At 40.9% G+C, this 23225-nt stretch overlaps 1 protein-coding gene across 1 annotated transcript in view; it reads right to left on the bottom strand.

Moving 5' to 3' along the window:
* The window catches only part of GAREM1 (GRB2 associated regulator of MAPK1 subtype 1), a 104863-nt gene that overhangs the window by 29427 nt on the left and 52211 nt on the right, over window positions 1-23225 (bottom strand). The gene's annotated exons all lie outside the window — the stretch shown is intronic.

Below are 23225 nucleotides of genomic sequence, written 5' to 3'. Positions count from 1 at the left end.
CCAGGGACAGCCAGGTACATCAACCACCTCTGCGCGCTGTGAACACAAAGATTAAAAGCTTCTTTAACAAACACTGAGATAATGAAAGCTTAGAAGGACACATTTGCTGCTGGTGTGACTTCAAATCAGTGGAGTGATATTCCCAAATTTAGAAACATTAACTACAACTAAGTTAAAGGCTGATCTCAGCAAGAGGATATCACAGCAGGACTCGAGGTAACAAACAACTCCAGAAAAAGAGTAAAAGTCTAAGTAAAACCAATGGTTAGTGCATTTGCTGTAAATCATATTCTAAAATTAGCAATGCACACAGCCAGTGGATTATTGTTCCCCGAGAGTGCTCAACTTCATTAAAATTCATCCAATACATCAGGATGTCAAGCCACCTACAGAAATACTTTCTCACTCCTTCAGCATTTTTGTGCACAACACCCTGCTGCTCCTATACATCCTCTCAGACTTGAGACATCTGTGACATGTTCAGAGAATTCACCCACACTAAACTCTTTCAGGCCACCTAGCAGCAGAGGAGGAAACAAATGCAAGCTCAACAAGTCCTGACGCTCCATGAGAAAGACCCGTCCCACCACCCTGCCAGGTGTGTGTACATGTGCACACACACACGCACACCAAGAGAGGTGGGAGACCAAAAGGCTCAGTTACATCACCCAAGCCCAGAACCACACTGACAGAGGAACGCTCTTCTAGTCAGTGTGCTTGAGTGCTGTGGTTATAAGCCTAAATATCAACTTAGAAGGCAGAAGACTTCCTTTTATTGCCTGCCATACATTTTGTCTTTCTAAAGTGACCACAGTAACTTTGAAGTACTACCAGCAGGGTAAGAAAAGATGCTGGTACTTCCCACCATGTGACTACAACTTTCAACTGTTGAAAAAAATTCACCGCACTTCAAAAATCAGTTGCCTTGGAGTTTTTCCAACTCTGTGTCTGCTTAAGGACACACTAGGATTTGAAGTTCAGCCAAGACAATTCAAGTGTTTCAAAGACCAACACTGGGGTAGATGCAGCAGGACCTTTGGTCTGACCTGCTGAAGCCATTCCTGTAGTACATTACAGCAACATACTATGTTTCCCCAAAAATAAGACCTACCCCCAAAATAAGCTCTAACATGATTTTTCAGTATTTTTGAGGATGCTTGAAATATAAGCCCTACTCTGAAAATAGGTCCTAGTTACAGTTCATAAAAGAAGTCAAATTAAAAAGTGTCCAGGCAGCTATACAAAAAAGCTATATAAAAAAGTAATTAGTTTTGGAGCAAAAATTAGTATAAGACCCTGTCCACTCCAAGGACCTTTCTGTGCAAAGCAATAGAGAGGCCAGGCAGCCAGCTCCTCTGGGCTTAGGGAGTCTGGACAGTAAGCAGGGAGGCGTTCAGTTAACCAAAGCTGGAAAGCATGTTGTGACTGATGCCCAGACAGGAAGACATGAAGAAAGAACTCTGCTTTTTAATCCCCAGTCTGCCATACAGGTCATGTAAGTCCTGGTTTCAGGATTTACCTCTCAGCCACAGCCTAACCAAGAAGATGCATTCTCCAGCCCCACAGCTCCTTCCCCTTGCAGGCACCCCATTTTCAGGAATGGGAGGGAGCGAAGTCAGACTTCCTCCTCCTCCTACATAGAGTCAGGATGAGCCAGAACATCACGTAGCAGTAGGGACTATGAGTTGCATCAGAGAGCACCTGACAGCACAGAAAAACTACCACTCTAGAGCATAATGACTGTATTTCACAGATAGTCACCAAGGATGACATGTCATCACACAGTGTTCATTCTCCACGGGCTGACCTGAGACTGACGCTCTCTCCTGCTTACTTCTGAATTGCTCCTCAGGCACCACTGCTGTCCTCTGCAACTACCAACACAACCACCTAGATGCCATCCTGATCGACCAGTTTGGGATCTAGGGGTCTGATTTGCAGGATTCCCAGCTGTGGCTACTATCCAAGGCAAGCTGTGATTGCAGTTTATAATGATATTTCATACATTAAGTTCCCTCTCAAAGAAATAACACAACCCCTCCAACAAAACCACAGCAAGTTTGAGTAACCTCAGATCTAAAATCAGTAGGGTTACTTCTGATTTAACACTCCCCGCTTATGTACAGAATGGAGTAGAATACGATACTGTGTGGAAGCTACATAGTTGTTTAAAACTGTGAAACAGTGCAGTGATAAAAGTTTGCTAGTTCAGAAAGAATTTGAGAACTCTCACTTCAGAGTGGGAATCGAGTTGGGCACAGTAACAAAGCACGAATTCACATGAGGAAGGAAGCAAAACAACACATTGAATAATAAAACCTTATATGAAAAATATTCATCCAACACTTTGAATGAGACAGTGGTCTTTAATTCTACGTTCTCTAGTTACTTTGTTTGGAACCATAATAATATTATTTTACTGTGACTGTTATGTACTTAACAACAGATAGTCTGGTGGCAAGAAAAGGCCAAACTTCCAATCCAAACTTCCACAAAAAAGTCCCAAATTCCTCAGCACAGAAAAAAATGCTTTAGGCTGTGTGCAACTGGAAGCAGGGTCTGCTATCTATTGTTGACTTACACATGTTTCTGAAATAAGTGCAAAGTCAGCTGGAGCTTTGCTTCAGTACAAAGAGATGCTCAGAACCATCCATGTCTCTCTCTGTGCCATCCTCCCCTTCCTTCAGCTCAGCCACACAAACACAAAGCCGTCTGTGCCTCTGCTGCTAATAAGCAGCAGTTCACGAGGGGGCTGACTACAGAGGAGTACACACTGATCCCAAAGCATATAATAGAAGGGCAGCATTAATCTCCTCCTGTTACGAAATCAAGAAGTATGCTGTGCATGGAAGCTGTCATGGCTGGATGTTAAAATGCCTCTCTTTTGGAAGAGATGGCTTATAACTCGAGATTTTCTATAGACAGTTTTTTTGAAATTTATTTCCGCATTGAAAAAGGTAGACTTTTTTATTGGAAGGAAAGAAGGGCCTGCAATACACATTTGATCCAGATGTCAAGTAACTAACTAATGGAGAGGAAGGAGACTATTTCTTATTATGTTTCTCCCTGGTCTCTACTCAAGATGCCATAAAAAAAGACAGCACGGTTGAAATACAAGTTAAATGGACATAAGTCTGGCTTGACTGCAAGTTAAAGTGGAATTTTATTACACTGCACAAGAGGCAAAATTTCATTGAGAGACTACAAACCTGACAGCAATTTTAAACAAATCACAACACAATTTAACTGTGTGCTAATTAGCAATTTAACAGAAAATTTTAAGAAAATCTAAAGCTAAAGTGATACTATAATAGAAGCAGCCCCACCTCTCTTACAATCACAAAAAGAATAATGAGATGTTTCGCTAGTAAATCAGTGCAGGTTCAGAAAGATCAAAGATCTGTAATACCTACATGGTCCACCGAGCAGGTGTGGTTACTCCTCTGCAGCCAAACGCAAGCGAGTAATGAACGACTACTGCAAGCTTTATATCTCTTTATCTTCCAGTCTGGCCTCTGGCAGGCACAGTATTGGAACAGTTTCATTCTAGTGTATATTATCTCTGCAGATTATGAATTCTTATTTCCCTGTGAAGGTACTTAGAGCAAAGACAGTAAATCCACAACTGCTGTAAGTAAGTCCAGAAAGATAAAAAGGCAGGGAAAGACCTACACCAGGGCTAAGCCTCCAGTTTTTGGAGGCATTTATTAAAACGCAGTAGGAGCAGGAAGATCAGCCCGTCTTCCTTCTCACCAGAAGCTGGCCCTGCAGTATCTGTGAGCAGCGGCTTTAATCAGCCCTTTCTGTGCCAGACTTCAGGCTCCTTCTGCTTTTGCCGCTGCTCAGGCTCTTCCAGGTTTACACAGGTTCACAACTCTAACCCACCTCATACAGGTTATTTCTGTAATGTAAGATCCCCTGTTTTTTGCAGTAACTCACCCCTCACCTCCAGATGGTTTAACCATTTCTAAGAGTTCAGAATGCTTCCAAGAGAGAAACACGCATTTTGTACTGTGTCTGTACTGTGCCTAGACCAATGGCGCCTTTACTGCAAGGGTTCACAGACTGAGCAAAAAGTCAGGTTTTCGTGGATATAAAAGGATGAGAGCATGTATATGCTCATATACCAAAAAGAAAATTTGAACAAAGAAATTCTGAGAAGAAAAAAAAAAAAAGTAGCTGCATGTCATCAGTAGGAAACATGGAAGGTCAGTGAAACATCTGCTCAATTGCGTTAGCTGTTAAATGTTTCTCCAAGGAGGCAGGAGTTGCATTGTCTTTCAGCAGCTTTGATTATTTAGTAAGTCTCACATCTCTCTATGTGAGACTGTATGCAAAGCCCAGCGCTTCTCAAGAATGCGCAGGCAGCACAGCAGGGTAGCAAAAGTACTGCAGAGGTTTATGTTTCATATTATTTGTTGACTGCTGACTGCTTTTCAGTATTTCAAAGAACAGCAGAGCTGTCTCAAAAAGAAAAGGCCCTCTACCTGCCAAATATCACCATTCTGGAAAAAGACAATTTCTGTCTACATTTTTCAGCATTCCTGTCAAAGCTGACAGGAAATAACTTTGTTTTCCTCCCCAAAAAAGATGATCCTTGATACAAGTGAGCAGAGTTGAAGAGCATAAGCCTAAAGGATAAATAAAATGTAATAACAAAGGGCACGGAGAGGTGGCTTGCTAGATACCAGGGAGAATGTAGTTGCATGACTTGGAAAGTACACTTCGGCACGCCTGGTTCTTACGTGGACCTGTATAGTCTTCCATTGACAGTGTACACAACAGTCCTCAATGCCTGATGCAGAAATAAATTTGTCTCAGTGAGGGACAATGGAAGGAAATCTCAGTTTATAGTCTCACTTGTCACCCCATCAACTAGATCATATGGTAAAGCTATTTCTTCCTTACCTAATCCTTAGACAAGGCAGCCAGTCAAGATTGCACATAGCAAACCAGACTCTGAAATAATATATTCAGACATAATCCTAACACTTCTGTCACTCCAGCCTACATGTATTTTTTTTTTTTTTTAATCGGGGTTTTATTTAAATTGACATTTGCCAAAAAGTCTGCACAGAACCTACATGCGGCATTTGGTTGTTGCAAGAAGTGTCATGACAGTGGTGGTAGTTGTCTAGACCTGAGAAAAAGGAGAACAAAAAAGAATCCACCGCAACTCTCTGATACTGCTATTACGTGACTAACTGGAACCAAGGTTTAAAGCCAACATTGCAGCTCTTTTGGGGACTGATCACTAGATAACTGTGAAAAGGTTCAGCATACACTCAGAAGAACGAACGAGCGAGAAATAAATGCCTTTCTTTGCTTATGTCATCTTCCAGCTGGTTTGAAACCTAGGATTTTTTCATAGCTCTCTGAGGAGAGAAAAATGCCCCCATGCCCAGGTCCTCCATAGCTGCAGAGTTCCCCCTGTAGGGAGGACAGTGCAGGGAGAGAAGATGCATTGCAGAAAGAAACTGCAAGTGTAAATGGAATTACAGAACGCTGTTTTCACTAGTGGGAGCAGACAGTCCACAAACGGCTCACAGTCCTGGTGCTGATGGAGAGGAGAGGAAAGCTGATCACCTGCTCCATCACCTCTGGGTTCCCTATTGAAGGAGCTACCACCCTCACCTCAGGTTGGGACCTGGCTGCAAACTAACATGGATGCAACGCTATGGTAAGTTCATCCCCTCAGTCAAAGACAGTAAGACACCAACAGTTCAGGTTCATCCTTATCTGCCATGCTGACGGCATCTGTGAGCTATAAATAAAAAAGGTTTGCGATGGCAGGGAAAAAGGAACTTTTTCTGAGTTTTAAGAACTTGTTTATTTGTGTATTTTAGCCTGCTGAAAGCATACAGGAGACTATGACAGGATGGGGAATACAGCAAGGAAAACACAAAACAAGGGTCTTTGATACACAGCTTCCAAAGGATAATGACTGAGCCACAGACTGGAAAAACTATGATTGATTCTTGTATTATAATCACCGTGAAATAGCTATTAAACAGACTTTGAAATACTGCCTTTGTATTTTAAGAGCTGCCTGTCAGTACTTTTTCTTGACGGGTGGGAAAGAGATGAAGAAGAGGACCTCCTGTGTCCCCATCTGTACCCAATCTTAAGGACATTTTAGAAATGTATTAAGAAAAACCCAGATGAAACATGAACTAGAGACATATCTAAGTAAACATAATACAATTAGAATTCATCAAGTGTACTGGAGCTAAACTTATGGCACTGCAAAGCAGAGGGCACAGCACAAAGGCACATTCAGTCAGTAGCGATTGTGCAACATTTCATGGGGAAGGAGCCCTTCAGAATGAATAGCTTTACTTCTCAGAAGTATTATGAAGATTTGAAAGCCTCCAACGCCTTTATTCCTCTCTGTGTTATGTCTGTGGTACAGATATCCATTCAACCAAGGAAGAATGAGTCAGGCCTGACAGGCTGGTGAGACATGTCGAAGCACAGCACCAGCACGCTGACACATCCATCACCTGCGCGGACCCACAGACACCGTTCCAGAGATCAAGGAAAGGAACCCAACCATGTTTCCCACACAGCAACGCAATGCTTGCTAATCAAAACCTCTAATCCTGTCCTGGCAAAGCAAAGGGGATGGTACAGCCTGTTTCTCTTATCTTACCTTCATGACTCTTAAGCAGCACAACAAAAATATCTGATTCTATTGGCAGCATAACAAAGAAAAATCAGTTCAAATGGTGACTGATGATAGCTTAAAGTAGATTTAACTCACAGATTTCGCATGAGAGGGAATTTTAGGTTGCAGATGATGTACAAAGACAGGGAAAACAAGCCTAACCTCTAACCTTTGTTTCATAAGTTATTATCATCACAAATAACCAGACTGCCACAATGAAACGTTTCATTTTATGGGGTCACATGTTTGAGTGTCTGGACTGTAAGTTAACTAGATTTAACTTATTCACTGGGTTATCATCAATCTAACTTGTAATTAACATCATTTATTCCTTTCCCATGCACTGTCAACAGACAACCAAGAATATTCCACAGGCTGTGTGTTAGTTCACATGCTCAAGTGACCACGCAGAGGAGTCTGATGACTACTGCACCATTTGACTATCCTAATGACTATTAACAAAAGCCGTTGCTAGTTTTCTGTTGAACAGTAAGAGTATAAAGACATGCACATGAAGATGGCATGCTCTCCTGGTGAGTAACAGAGCTTATCCAGATGGCAGAATAAATAAATTTAAAAAAAAAAAAAAAGAGGAGAAAAGTTACAGAAAGCCCAACTAAACCAGCCCAGGGCTTGCCTGAAACAGTGCTGAGATGACTATGTTTAACAGCAGCTGCCCAATGACAAAAGCTTTTCTTACGTGACTACTAGCACTGTGCCTCTGGCACTGGAGTGGAGGCCCACTTAGACCTCAGTTATGAAAATGCTAAGAGTCACTAAAAGCTTATGGCTCTGGTCTCCTACAGCAGCAACCAGGATCCTTAGGAGAACATTTGGTGGAACAGCCTTCCACCAGAGGGGACGATTTCATAAGAAGGCAAAACCAAGTTATCCCTGACTTAACAGAAACCTCTATCAAGAACTGCTCTCCTCTTCATGAACAGCTGGAAAATGACATAGAATCAAAGGTGAAAAAATACATGGTTAGAATTCTTACTGTACTTCGAGACACTTGTCTTACTAGGCAGATACACTGCTTTAATTTATACTTTAATACTGATTCAGGGCTAAAAAGTTGTCCTAAGGTGTGGAGACTCAGCTTAGGTATGTCAATGCAAGTCAAAGATCAAACCCTGCCCTGGATGGCAGACAAGTCCCTTAACAGCATCTTACATTGTTCTGCCCAAGTAGATTTTCCCATTTCAGTGAAAGACATGATGTACATCTAAAATTAAGAGGCAGCACAAACCTAATCTGCCTTTGGGCCTACTCTTAACTAGGTGATCTCCTCCCAGATCATTAGTATACACTCATCCCAAGTTATTCATTAGAAGAACAGGGTTGTCTACAATAGATTAACATTTAATTAAAGCACAGAAGAAAGTTGAGATGAGAGTAACAAAATAAACTCCTGGTTAACATTTGAAATTAATATTACTAGTTTCAAGCAGGCTCAAACACGCCATATTAGAATACCTGTTAAAGGTTAACCAAGTGTGTTGGGATTTTATATCACAGTTGCATCAAAAAATTCTGCCTTCACACCATGGATTCCCTCACCTCATTAACACTGATTTCAGTAGAAATTATAAATCTGCAAGATTTCTTCTTTAATGCAGAAAGAGCAAAATCCTATATTTTATCAAAACAAAATTTACAACATTTATGTTAAGAAAACACAGTTAACACGAGTTTGTTCTGTTTGGGCTGATGCCCCTGCCAGCAGTGGTGCAGCTGTAGATCATAATCTGCTCGATTCCAAGAAGCAAATAAGTACAGAAACCCAACTCCATCCTCCCCTTCAGCGGAAGCCTTCTCACAGGAGATCCACACAGGAAGAAACCTTTTATCCCTTTCGCTCTCCTAATCTTGGTTGCTAAATAGTGAGCTTTAGTTTCTTGTGCAACTGAAGTGTCAATGAAAGAAACTGGAGTATTTTCTAAATGCAGAAATGTTCCAGGACTCATGTTAGTGCAGCTCTAGTTGAAGAGATTCATCTACTTTCATTGTCTAAATTTCTTCAAAAAGGTAAAGAGGATTTTTGTTCTGATAAAAAGCATTTTAAACATAGACTGTGCTTACAGAGAGTAGTTCAGTGTACCTCCTCATCACCAGTGGACACAAGTGAATGATGACATTTATTTGAGGTTAAGATAAAAACCAGAGAGCATTCAAATAAGAAACCCCATCCACCAGTGGCAACATAGAAATCTTACACTGGCAGATTAAAGAGGCTTCATTCTCAGACGAACAGCTGAGCTTGGAAAGAGGTTAATCATCTTGCAGGAGTAAAATTCAACTGCATCGAAGAAAGTAAATTCCTGCAATTTAGAAACTAACAGGTCCCAACCTCTGTGTCAGGCGTGCTCTGAATTGCATTACTTCCCTTTGTTGTTTAAAAAAATTGGAGAGTTGCAATTACAGGGAGGAAGTTAAGATGTGTAGAAACATATTTTTGGTCATAACGTGAATTTCAGAGATTCTAACCACAAGTCACTTGTGGATTTATTCCAGACACTTTTTGAATTTGGTAGCCATCTCTTAAAAATTAAATTTGACGGAACGAAAGTGGCTTTTCCAAACAACTTCATGCAAATTCTTTTATTTCTTGCCAAGTTGAAGCTTTTGCTAAAATAACAGCAGCAACTGCTGAGCTTAATGGTTAACTTCACCTTACTGAGTAGCAGCTTTTATTTAATTATTTTGCAAAAGCTTCAAAGTCAACACTCATCAAAACTCAAGCTCTTAGTGCTTCTGCCACAGTGCAAAGCCAGTTTCTTCCATCGCAAACCCAACAGCCTTTATGCTTTCTGCTCTTTTGCTGAGATATCTCTTTCCTCCTGCTACTCCCACACGAGCATCTCCATTTCTATGACCTGACTTTAACTTCATTCATCGTTTTCTTGCTCGCTGACAAGCCTTTTGTGCTTTTCAGGTTCTGACCTCATCCCATGCTCAACGGGCCGTGGCACAAGTGTAGGACGGTGTGTAGTAAAATATTCCAGCCTAGAAGGACAGTTGTGTCCACAGTACTGCCTCTGGCAGGCACTTGCGCTGCAAGAAACAAAGCTGAAGAAAAAGTGCATTCACGGAGTAGAAATCTTGAAAATGTACATAGATCAATTCTGTATAAAAAGTGCTTTTGTTTCCTGTTCAGGAACAGGTTTTTTAATTAACTGAATGGGAGGAGTTGTAAAAACCAGGAACAATGGCTGAGTCAGCAGCTCAGTCAGTTCTCAGTAGCTTACAGGGCTTTACATGAGACAGAAAAAACTTATTTCATTCAGAGTTAGACGTTTTTATCAATGTGCAGAGAGACTTCAGAGCTTGGGCTTGGTAGCCTGAAAGACCGTCTGTGCACTATAGAGCAGCTTATTGTTTCAGAGCTCGTAGCTCATTTGCTTGCTGAATATACATGTGGTTTACCATCTCTAGCAGAGCCTGTATTTTTTTCCTCCTCCTCTCTCCCTCAGCTTAAGTCTGCTGAAGTATTGCACTCAAATTACTGGAAAACCTGTTGCTCAAATAGTTCCCAACATTTGTGTATCAGCACTGGGAAGGAGGCATTGCTGTTCTTCTATGTGATTAAAAAAGACAATTTTCTTTGGAACAGTACCATCGTTCTGTATTGCCAATGCCCGGTGCAGACTGTAGCTTAGCTTACATATTTACAAAGTTTTTAAATTAGGAAAGAACTCAATTTATTATATCTCTGACCAGCAGCAATCATGAGCAAGTTCTGAAAAAACAAGTCCACTTTACTTCTGGAACGAATTAGACAACATATTTAAAACTGAAATGAAGCCAATTTCCAAAGAAATTCCTTAATTACACAATAGATCTGGTTTATTCAGCTGAAGTCTCCTGTCAAGGAGAGTATTCAGTGTTAAGTACATTTATGCTACAGCTAAAACTATATTAAAGATAATTAAAACAAGTGTAAAGACAAAAAAACCCCAACAAACACGATCTGAAACATCACCTTATTGAAATACCTGATTCAAAAATTATCATACATAACACTGGAATATCTCTCAAGCATGCAAAGTAACTTGCAGCAAGCAAACATTTCTAATGTTTTGGTTTAGAATCAACAGCCACGTTTATATTTCTCAGCTGAGAAGCAGAAGATGTTTTGCTACCCGTATTCTGCACGAGGTGAGCCAGCTCTTCTTCACTCACTCTGTATGAATGCGACACAGTTTCTGTCGGAATCGTTTGTCTGGTTCCCAGTACAGGAGGACATTGATTCAGTGTTGTGCGATTTATCTACGAAGCAGACAGAGCTCTCGATAACAGCTCGAGATGAATGAAGGCAGCTTTTAAGAATGAGCATTTTGGCGTATGTTCACAGCATGTGCTGAAAGTGTTACCCAAAAGGAAAACAGATGAGCTGAAAAGGTGGGTGAACAGTGATGCTGGGTAAGAGTACACTGGTTCAGCACTGCCATTTAATTTAATTTTCACTGCTACTCAAGAAGGAAACAAAGATGATAAATCTAAAATTCAGATCTAAGCAAGATATGTATCTGCCTCAGTTCTCTTGAATGCATTCCCTCACATATATTTTGTTTCATTACCTTAAATAAGGTGAGTACCATCTAAACCTCTCTCTGGCAGTTCAAATTATCATAGCTGAATCCAAACGGTATAAAGAAAAAGCATTCCCAGCCAATTTTTCCCCTCTTATAAGATGTCTGCCAGCTTGCTGAGAGCCAAATGAAACCAGTTAGTAGAAGCAGCCTAGCCTAAAAGAGCTCAACAGAAAATAAATGCTACAGACTACACATGGGGAAGTTTAATTTCAGAAGTGTTTTTAGAAGACCACTTAGGGGATTTTGTTTTCTCCATGTAAATGATAATTCATGATTTAAAGAGTTGTACTACGCCTTGCTAATGCTTTCTGAAATGCTATTGAATATTTTATCCTATATGTGTTTCTAGTGAAACCTTCTTGCTAATATTGGTTTAGGGCACCTCCGGTTGAAAGCCATTTTTGCACCAATCCCATTTTGTAGCCTTTCACAGAAAGGGCTGTGAAGTGGTAATTATCAGAGTGGCTGGCCGCCTATTTGTCTCTGGATGCACGTGCACTTCCCTGGCTGCTAGATTATCATGAGATATGTTATTACATACTGACTTCTAAGTATACAAGCTAACATTAGCTGCTGCAAATGTTCCAGAGAAATACCATTAATATTTTTGGTTCAAAAGAAATAAGTTATTCCTTGAAAAACGAAACTAAATCAATACCGAGAACTTTGTGTTAGCACATAGATTTGAAGCTGTGAAGCACGGATGGAAAAAAAGGATATTAGGGTTTCAGACACCTAGAATAGATCACTGTAGATATTTAAGAAAAAAAAGACAGATGATGCTTAGAGACCAGAAAAACTGGGACATCCCAAGCTAAAAGCAACTCAAACCCAAAAACCATGAAAAGATCAGTCTTTGCTGGAGTTATGACAAAGCATTGAAAAAGTTTTTCCAACAGCTTGATGTTCCTTTCAGGTAAATGAAGTTGAGATTTCTGAACATAAAGAGCAGAAAGGCAAAGTCACATCTAAGAAACCTCACCTCTGAAATGACATGAATTCCACTCCTTGAAGCAGCAATTTCCTAAAAAAGTCTTTTGCTTCCTTTCTCAACTGCGTTACTGCATTCCCAGCAAGAGCAAAACCCAACATCACACACAGCCTCCCATGCACCAGCTTCCACAGACATGCAGTGGCACAGCCATTGTCTTGCTGCCCAAGGTCACTTGCAGAAGGGTCACCTGCTCCAAGGAAACACCCCAACACTTGTCTCATCCCATCAGTCTGCCACCTCATTCTACCATGCTCAGTTGCCTTGAGAGGACTGAGTGTCCATCCCACCAAAACCCTGCCACTGAATGCGAGGGTCTTTGCCACCAGTAAACTTGGCCAACACGACATGCTGAGTACGCAGTTTCACTGTCTGCTTAACTAAGTTAGTATAAAACATGTTTAGTTAAATCACTGGAAAGACTGTGACCAGCTAAGCCAAGCCAGATATGATCTGATTTACAGTAAATCTGTGTCATCTTATCTGCTGGGGGCTGGGCTTTCTGACTGAGGGATGTCAAAGTGGGCAATGCCAAGGTCCTCATCTTTCTCCCCTGCAAACATTCTGCTTCCCCAGCCACTCTGCAGTCTGAATTGTCCAAGTGGCTGGGAGCCTAAATACCTATAGAAGTTACTTAACATGTTACCCATCCCACTGTACTCGCTGCTGTTGAGGCCCCACCTCAAATCCTGTGTTCAGTTTTGGGCCCCTCACTACAGGAAAGACACTGAGGTACTGGAGAGAGTTTGGAGAAGGGCAACAAAGCTGGTGAGGGGTCTGGAGCACAAGTCTGATGAGGAGCAGCTGAGGGAGCTGGGGCTGTTTAGCCTGGAGAAAAGGAGGCTGAGAGGAGACCTTATCACTGTCTACAACTACATGAGAGGAGGTTGTAGCATGGAGGGGGTCAGTCTCTTCTCCCCAGTAACAAAGGATAGGACAAGAGGAGATGGCCTCAAGTTGTGCCATGGGAGGTTCAGATTCGACATTAGGGAAACCTTCATGGAAAGGGTTATGAAGCAGTGGAACAGGCTGCCCAGGGAAGTGGTTGAGTCACCATCCCTGGAAGTGTTTAAAAGACATATAGATGAGGTTCTTAGGAACATGGTTTACTGTTAGAGTTGGGTTACAGTTGGACTTCATGATCCTGAGGGTCTCTTCCAACCAAAATTATTCTATTATTCTACCCTTCACCATACCCTGGCATTGCACTCCTGCCTGCTACGGGCTCCTCATCGCTGACCAGTTACCAGTTCCGCGAAGACTCGGCTGAGCCAGCTCTCCGAAAGCTGTATGGCATGTGACCCAAGGTCTTCCTTGGATGGGAGTCAGAAAACCACTCTATGCAATTTCCATTTGATTCACATTAAACAAAGCTTATGACAACCAAACACTATGATGCGACAAACATCTGCAATATGATAAAAAGTTTCATATTGCACAGTAGAGAAGACTAGTGGTATATCTGAGCAGAATGAAGGATACAAATGTCACATACATCTGCTTCCTTGAACCATCACACCTCACAGCAGTAAGGCAGATATGGCAGCAACAGGTTTCATTCTCAGCAGTGCAAGACATCTTCCAGGGACTCCTGGCGACCTTGGCTGCTATCACATGCTGGGCTGATGTTGCTTCCCAGCTACTCTTGATCAGGCAAGCCAGGACATGCTGTGATCTCACATGTCCATGGTGCTGTGTGTACAGACCCTACCTTCCAGGGTTCCTAAGGGAAAGCCTAAGGCCATGTCAGACAGCTGGTCTGCAAAGCCTGTGCACATCTTTGTGCAGAGTTGAAGGTTTAGCATGGCATTTTACTTACTTCTTGTCTGGCAAACGTCATGTGTGCCAGTTCCTCCCTGCTCTCCACCTCCCTCACTCAGGATTATTTCCCTCTAAAGAAAGGAAAAGCAAGCAAAGGAGTATGTTAAAAATATCTTTTGTGACTCACCTCTAGGAAGAAGAGCTGTGAATCACTACGACCCAAATTTCATAGTAAATGAATGAAATGTACAGCAAAGAAATCGATGCTACTCAAAATGAGTTTTTTTGATTCTACTATTAAAAAAAAAAAGCTTTACATATAGCATAAATATTGAGAGAAATGAAAGTTAAAAAGCATTCTTCCCATAGTAATAATAGAGGATGAGCTTTTCTGTGACCATTTAGCACAGGACTCTAATGATCAGTGAAGAAGGAAGATTAATTAGTCAGTAAATTCAGAGAGATACCATTCCTTCACAACAGAAAAGATACAATATTAGCAGCTTGCATATACCAGAAATATTAAAACCACACCTTTAAGATCTTAATGCGAGATTATAGTATGAAACACTATGGGCTAATACAGGAAAGCCAGACAATTTAATTACACTTTCTACTGAAAAATTAAGCCATGTGTAGAGCTCATCAGATCAAGCTTTCTAACATGTTTCTGCTTTTGATATGCAACATCTGTCTGAAAATAACATTTTCATTTCCCTTATGAAATCTGATTCCACCTCCATGGCCAAACTCAAACAGTGTTGAAGGAAAGAAGTGAGGGGAAAAACCCCAAATGTTGGGTCATCTGACCGAGCCTTATAGCAGAGTTCAACCTGTAAATAGTAAAAAGGATAGAATATGACAGCTCTTTCTTTGCAGGTAAAGGCAATAGGGCAATGCAAGAATAATAAGAATTTCCTTCCCCGAAAAAATATTTCCTAATTTTTTTTCAGTTTCTTTCTCTAGTCCACAGTGTCTTAGGATCTCATTCCTCATTAAATAATTCCTCTGACACTGTAGTGCTATTTCACTAGATTTGGCTGTCTGCTTGAGAAAACTGCACGCGTGCAATGTGCAGACAAAGAAATGACACAATGCTGCTGCTGGATGAGCTCATCTGCCATCTTCATCATCTGCCACCTGCTGCCACTGAGCAACGTGAAGCATGATGAGCTTTAGAAACCTGCCCACCACGAGGATCTGCGCAATGCACAGTGCTCCAGCTCCTGTCGGCTGAATGACATCTATACTAACTAGAACCATACGAGTAGGGATTTAGCCCCTAAAAATGCATGAAAATACACATCTTATGTCATAGGCTGAAGTTTTAAATTGCCAGTTATTGAATAGTACAATTTTCTTTTCTATTTCCATCGTGAATCTGAAAAGCCTTCAAATTCAAAACTAACAAACAGAACCCTTCAGATCAAACCCAACGTCGTCCTGCAGTAGTTTCAACAGGTCGACGTTTCCAAGGAAAATGGTATAGCTGAAAATGAATTCTGCCAACTCTGATCTCAAACTGCCATGAAGAGATCATTATGAATGTTCACCCACAATGTTGACCCACACTTCTACTAATAGCCTGTATTTGACTACAAATTTCCTGGTGACAGAAATGCAATACAAGGCAATAGTAAAATGTCTTGCCCACGCTGCCATCAATTTAGCAGAAAAAAATTAACATGCACCCCTCCGGTTCAAGAAAAGTTTCATCAATACACATCAGCCAACAGGATCTGGAGCTGTGTATATACGTTCTTTTAATGATTGCCAAGTAGTGTTTGCTCGTTACAGTAATTAAAATAATAGCTCAATCCTTTCAGGGTCAACGGTTTTCTAAAAATTAAACTGCTTTATTCCAGCTTCATCCATCACCAAGAGTGGGAAATCATTCTTAGACCAGAAGGGGGTTCCTTCTCACCAGGCAATTAACAGGACAAGCCCGGACGCCGCAGCAGCACTGGGAGAAGGCAGCCGGCACAAGGGATGCATTGTTAGGAGCCCATTGCCTTGCAGGGGCACCTCGGCTCCCCTCAGGGCAAGGGTTCAAAGGCTCCACACAAAGCGGTGCAAGGGGCAGAGCTGCAGTTCATCCTCTGCCCTGCTTTTTCTCCTTGCTGGGGGTGCCATAGCTGACGCATTGGAGAGAGTTTTCAAGGATCAGGTCTCTGCCTTGACTTTCTGCTCACTTCTTACTTGATGACAAACTCTCCCGAAGGCTGGTGGCAGAGAGAGGGCTAGGGCTGTGTTTCCTACCCTGTCAGGACTAGTCCCACCGGAGCAGAGACGCGGTTAAGCTATTACACAGAAGGGAGTTTTGTTTTCATTTGGCATCAGAACTGATAACAGAGAATCAAAGGGAAGATCAGTGCTGAAGATTTATTTGTATATCAAGGGGAAGTCCAGAAGCCACTGAAATTGTTTACAGAAGATTGGAAAAATAATACAAAGAACAAACATTGTGCTGACAGATATCCAGATGGCATTTGTGGGCAAACCTCAACGCCTTTAGCCCAGCTAAATTTCATTAACATTTACATATAGTTTTGGGATTTTATTTTTAATATCTCTAACATTTTATTTTGGAGAAATGGGAGTGATCCATCCTCTCCACCTCCCCTCCCTTTTGGCCCTGCCACTGCTTTGTGACTGAATTAAATTTACCTGGCAGAGCAAAACAGTTCAAGCAACTGGTGCCAATGACAAAGGGAGGAATGGAGGAAAAGGTGTAATGCACTGTGGAACTTAAGGATGTTGCTTGTGCTCCCACAGGGCTTTTCTGTGACAGAGTTTCACAGTGTTCCTGCCTAGTTACTCACTGCCAGGACCAGGCTACTCAGAAGTTTGGAAGAGGCAAAAACACATGTACAGTAGGAGAAGGCAGGTCCATCATCACCTTGTATCCAGACACTTAATTCTTCCCACATAGTCTCAACCCTCACATTTGAAATCCCTGTGAAGGTTGATGACAAACCACAGCAAGGGATGTTTCCCTACCAGACACAAGAGCAAGCCAGGAGTGATGTGTCCAGGACTTGCATCATCCCATGGAGACCAATCTCTCCTCAGTGGGAATCAGGGCACAAGTACTCAGACTTGTTTTATGACAAAGAGACATGGAAGTTGAAAATACTCACCCACGATTTGCATGAATTAAAAGTTTACCAGGCAAACCCTTTCTTTCCACAGCCCCATTTTGTGATACCAAAATTTATGTACTTCCGTACCAATGCATTACTGGCCACACCACTGACAGCTCTTTCATGCACTGGGTATGGACAGAATAGAAACACTTAACGTTTTTCAGTCTATCCAACTAAATCATTCCAGATTGCTGCAGCAGGTAAGGAAGGGTGAAAAAGTAGCACTGAATCCTCCACTTTCGTGTAACGGTGCTGAAGTTAAAAATACATTTATGAAATATTCATAATCCTTTATCTCCCTTCAAATCCAAGTGATGACTATATTTGCTGGTGATTAGAGACCCCAAGAGATTTATTTGTAAATGGCTGGCTCGGACTCTGCTAAATCCTCCTCCTTTTTATTTAGCCAGTTTGCTGACCTGGTAACTATTCAAAACATACATTTTAATAAGAAAAATATTCAACCACCTCCAGCACATTAAACCTCTGTAACAGACATTATTAAGGTGGAAAAGAAAAAAAAAGGTGTTGATTTGACACTCTGGGGGAGGGGAGACCTTTTCAGCAGCAGATGAATTCAATGATGAGAAGAGGCCTAAATCTTCCATACAGGCAATGTGTTCTGTGCTTCCCTGCACAACTAATCTGTTGTTACTTATTCTTTTTCCTTCAGTATAGATGGACCCTGTGTAGCAGGGAACAGAGGTTTGGAGAACAGCTCTCATTTTGTGCAGTACAATACGGCCTTCTCAACTCTTACGCTGCCACTTGAACCCTCAAATCGTACACAGGCGAGAGAAGGACAATTTTGAAATGAATAAAGCAAATAACCGATTGAAATCTCCTTTGGGTGTAACGCCACATCCCAACTTAAGGGCTACTAAAAACTTTTATGCAAATGTTATCCACACCTGGTAGTTTATACAAACAGACCCTATGGGTATTTCTTGGCTTTCCAGGAAAAGAGACAGTTACTAATGTACTGAACAGATTTCCAATCAGATGTTCGGTGAAGGTCGGAGAGGAAGGCATTACGTGTCTGCTTGCACATCACTAACTAGCAGCCCCTGCAGACTAGCGGACAGCTGCATTTGACTAGGGAAAAGGTTTCAGGCTTTATCAGTGACATTTTAGATCATACCCAAGGAAGGCTTGTTAATCTACCATGATTCACCCAGATTAATATTTCCCATAACAAATTTAGTAATATTAAAAAAAAGTCTAAAAGTGCCCACAACAACCCAGGAAAAAAAAATTTCCACCAAAAGCCATTTTGGTGAATGCTGATATTTTTTATATCGCAAGACCCAAGAATACAATTCACATACTAAATGTGCTCCACTTAGGCAAAGTTTTAACAGATTTTTATCCATCAGAGCTCAGAGACATGCAAGCACAATTCCCGAAAGACAAAGGGATTCTCATAGTTAAAGTGAAAGGAGTGGGCTGGAAAGGGAAGTGACTGTAGTTAAAACTGTCAAGGAGTCTCAAGGAATGAATATGCATTGACTGACCTGAATCTATTCCAGTTTCACATGGTATGAGAACAGAACATTTGTTTCCAGCTGAAGAAGAATAAAAATGTGTTTCCACATCTTTCCTGGGTAAAGCTGTATTTGAGTTTGTTTTGAGATAGCACTTTTCATAAAATGGTTTGGTTAATATTAAATAGTTCCGAGCACTTCAGTCTGGTAAAGGATTTAGTAGTTAGATTGTTTGCTCACTAAACACTGCTTTCAAGTACTTTACAAGAAACAGAAAAGCCCCCTTATTTTCAGGCAAAGAAAACCATGATCAGCAGATCTCTGTTCATACTCCACTAAGCAGACAGAATTTATTGCTCAATAAGAAAGTTCAGGATGTCAGATTTTTGCCGCTTGCTGCAAAGCTGGACATTGGTGGGAGAAGCAGGTGTGAGGCAGCAAGGAGTTTTTCGAGCATGCTAAAGCAAGCATGTCCTGCGAACTCCTCCAGAACGTTAAAGTATCCTTTAAGGAGTTTGTCATCTTAAAGTGGTACTTGTCAGCTTTAGGTTTCTGAACCTGAATTTGTCCAAGCACAGCACTGGCAATTCATGCACTCGCCCCGAAGAGAAAGTACGACTAACCTGCCTTTTAGAGATTATATCAGGGTCACCACAAGAATGTTCAAGTGCACAAATATTTTGAGGGCAGATGATTTTTATAAATGGGCAAAAGGCTATTTATCCTTAAGAACTCCCAGGATCCAGTACGTGGTTTCTTCTCCTGCCTGATCACATCTTGAAAAATTGTGTGGATGTTTGACTAGCCTAAGCGGCAACCTGGAAAGGTGAGGAAAGTTTCCTGACAGGAAGAAAACAAGGGAGTTGAAGAAGTAAGAAAACTACGTGCATCAGCATAACTGCTCAGATGAGCATGAATGTTCCCAACTTGGATGCATAAGGACTTAAACCAGTAGGATCCAGTTTTCACAAGTTATCAGCCACGAGCGTTGAGACCTTCTCTCTCAAGAGAAGGGGAGAGAGGGGGAGGAGAACAAGCAAGTTAGCCAAGGAAGGCCATCTGTTAAGTGAACCTCAGCTATGAACTCAAGACCTGCCCTTACAGAAGTGTCCAGAAAACACACCAAAAGCTAAGCAAAAAAATTCCTTTAAATCAACAAAAATAAATAAATAAATAAAAATCGAGGCATCTTATTTCAAAATAGCTTTACCATATGCTATAGCCAATTAGTCACAAATTAGATACAAAACAAACCACAAAATGACAACATTTTTAGTATTTTTGAAGTCATACTCTCATTGATTAGGATCAAGTGAACAGTTAAATTGTACGCATATGCCAAATTTTCTCCTGGCAATATTTGTAAAGTTTAGAAGTAACTATTTTGGAGAGATACAAGGAAGGAAAGGGAGGAAGAAAAAAAAACACAACCTCCCACACACATCCCCAGGTCCCAGCAGAAAGGAAGAAAAAAGTTAATCTGAACATCAGCTCCAAATTTCATACTGTAATTCAGAAGGCAGAGAACCAGATAAACGTGAGAAACTTGAGGGCTGTAAGCCTTACCACTACACCTTGTAGTACACCACAGAGCTCCCTCTTCAAGGAAAAAAAATCATCAGTGTACTATAGGTAATAAAGACAAGTTCAGCCCTTTCCTTGTCTTGCTGCCCAGCATTTAACAGCATCTCATAAAACAAGATAAATGTCAGAATAAAACTACCCATTTTAAACTAACGGTTCAGCACTACAGATTCAGCTTTTAGTAATAAGCAGGAAATAAAGGGAAGGGATTCCTACCTTTACTGGACAAATCTGTAATGTCCTTAATGAATCATATGATTTAATTTGAAAGGGATCTCTGGTGGTCATGAAGTCCAATCCAGACTAAGCTGAAAGGTGGATCCTAGCACCCCATTCCATCAGGGTTTGAAGGTGTCCAAGGATGGAGACTCCACAGCACTTGTAGGCAATCCCTTCCAAGGTTAACCACAATCGTGACAAAGCTTTTCCTTATATTTAAGTGGACTTTTATCTGCTGGACATGGTGTATGTTACCCTTCCATTGCGTACCTTCAAGAAGAGTCAGACCTGGTCTGCCTGGTGAAAAACTGGCCACCCCCAGGTTTCTTCTTCTCTAGTCCGAACAAGCCAAATTTCCTCTAGCTTTCCTCATATACCCTATGCTACAGCCCCCAACTATGCCAGTGACTTTTTGCTGTTTCTAACCAATTCCAGATACACTAAAATTTGCAGAGAGCTCTTAATGACTAAATTAGCTTGCCACCAAGATAAATTTTAAGTCAGTGATCATCTTTCTTTGACAGCACCTACCTCCCTTTATATAGCATGTTGTTGCCATTTCCCTCAACATGAAGTGTATAGTTTCATAACTCTTAATATCTATACAGGGTTAACAAAATACTGGAAATGCAAGCCAAGCCTCCTCTACCCCAAAATAAATACATTATCTATTCAATATGAAAACTACCCACAGCATCAACTGCTTACTTCCACATTTTCCTTATTTTTTGCAGCCTTCAGGATACATCTGTATAGTATTTTCTAACTTTTCTTTACCAAGAATGAAAGAAACTTGTGTCAGTAATTATGTGACTCCAGAAACTGTGATGTTAGACAAAATAACAAATGAAGTAGTTACTGAAGTAAAAGAAATTAAAATCAAGACTTGAGAGGAATTCCCTTGATAGTAACTGAACAGTCTCCTCCCTGCTATGAGAAGAAAAGAATCTAAAAGATGCTCTTCTGACATCAAAATTGACAGAAATATTACTGACCTAAAAAGATCAGGCACACAGACTGAATAAGACACTTTCAGAGAGAGATTACAAAACAGCAGTCATGGGAAAACCCTCCTTCCACTCCCATGAGAGTTGCTAATCTCTCATTTAACCCCTCTGCCATTTTGCAAAATAAATTATGAAGCCAGAAGGAGCCAATGTAATCAGCTAAGTCTTATCTCTCTGATAGCGCAAGCCAGAGGATTGCAATGAATTATTTCTTTCGGGTTATGGCTTACGGGCTTTTGCTTGATTGAAATGTTTCCAGAGAAGGAAGTCCTGCCCTCAAATTCATAGTTTTTCCTCATGCTCATTCATTGCTACCATTTTGTTCAGTTTTTGCTGCAGTTCTGCTGTGACTTGGCCTGGCAGGCTCTTTCAGCTTTAACACTGTGTAGCTTAATTTCACTGCTTTGATAAGGGAAAGCTCTTGGAGACTACAGCCAAATAAAACTAATTTCCCTTCCATACCCCCAGAGTTTGCAAGCAATATTATTTTCCAGCCTATCATTCTCCCAGTATCTTTTCCACTGTGTAAATCAGCCGTAAGTTGCATCCCAGCTGCAGTCACATGAGTCCCAAAGAGAGAAGGAGATTTGTGTACACCTCTGTTTTACATACCCATTGATTACATTAGGCCCATTTACCACAGAAATCATGCTTCTTAAAATAGTGTTCCACTATGCTGTATACGTAACTTCTATTCCTTTGCTCCTGCATATATAATTTTTGTATCTGTCTGTACTAATAACTGTTAATGTAGATCAATATGTAACCTGGTTTCATTTATTATACTACTTATGTCTGGACTTGTATCCCATCCCTTTAATGCATGAATAAAAATACTAAAAAAACCCATATATATAAGAATGGATATGAATGCAGCTTTGTACAATCTCAGTTCCTAATTCACAGAAAATAAAAGCAGACATTCAAATATTCCCTCTTCCCTCCCTTCTCTTGCTTCCAGTGAGGAATTTATTGTCTCTAAACCAATTCTGGTAAATATCTGACCTGTTCTTATAAACTTCCAACATGAGAGATTTCTCAAACTGCCTAGGCAATTTATACCATTACACAGAAATCTCACAACTGGAAAAGTTTTTCGGGGTACTTGAAATAATTAATTTAAATCTGCCCTGCTAGAACTGTTTCCTTCAAAAGTCGTTGTTTTCCACACCTTGGTTATTCTTGCTGCTGTAATCTGGATTTGCAGTTTGTCTGCATTTTTCTTGAAGTACCGTGCTGAATGTGAACATGCTGCTCAGCTGATGCTTTACCAACAGCCAAGAGCAGAATCGTATCATCCCACAAACTAAAAGTTTCATCTCAGACACTTCACCACTCCCCTTTCCTTGAGGCAACATCATGACTCTGTTGACTCATGTTCAGATCTATAAACAGAAGTAAACTATTACTAAATTTGTTTTCCATATCTAAATATCCAGCTGAAAATAAGGTCTTTGATGTCTGTTGCCAGCAATGTGCTTGACGCCTGCCTTTTAACATTTTTTCATGCTCTCATTCTAAAGTGGATTCCCTTTCAACTGTCAACAGTTTTCAAACTGCAACCGTCAGTAGCTTGGATGGTTGATTTTCAGACATATTAGAAGGCCACTTTCGTAATAAATTAATAAAAGCATAACAAAGTGGCAGATAAAGACCATAAATACTACTCGCTTGAATCCCAATTCTCTGTGCAGGTGGAAAGAGCATGCTTTCATTTTGGTTACCCCCAACCATTCTCCAGCGTACCTACTCAGCAGGGGTGATATTTTTG

The sequence above is a fragment of the Patagioenas fasciata genome, chromosome 2 (genome assembly GCF_037038585.1).
Source record: "Patagioenas fasciata isolate bPatFas1 chromosome 2, bPatFas1.hap1, whole genome shotgun sequence".
NCBI classification, from domain to species: Eukaryota; Metazoa; Chordata; class Aves; order Columbiformes; family Columbidae; genus Patagioenas; species Patagioenas fasciata.
Note: the sequence above shows the minus strand (reverse complement) of the source record. Positions and strands in the feature narration are given on the sequence as shown.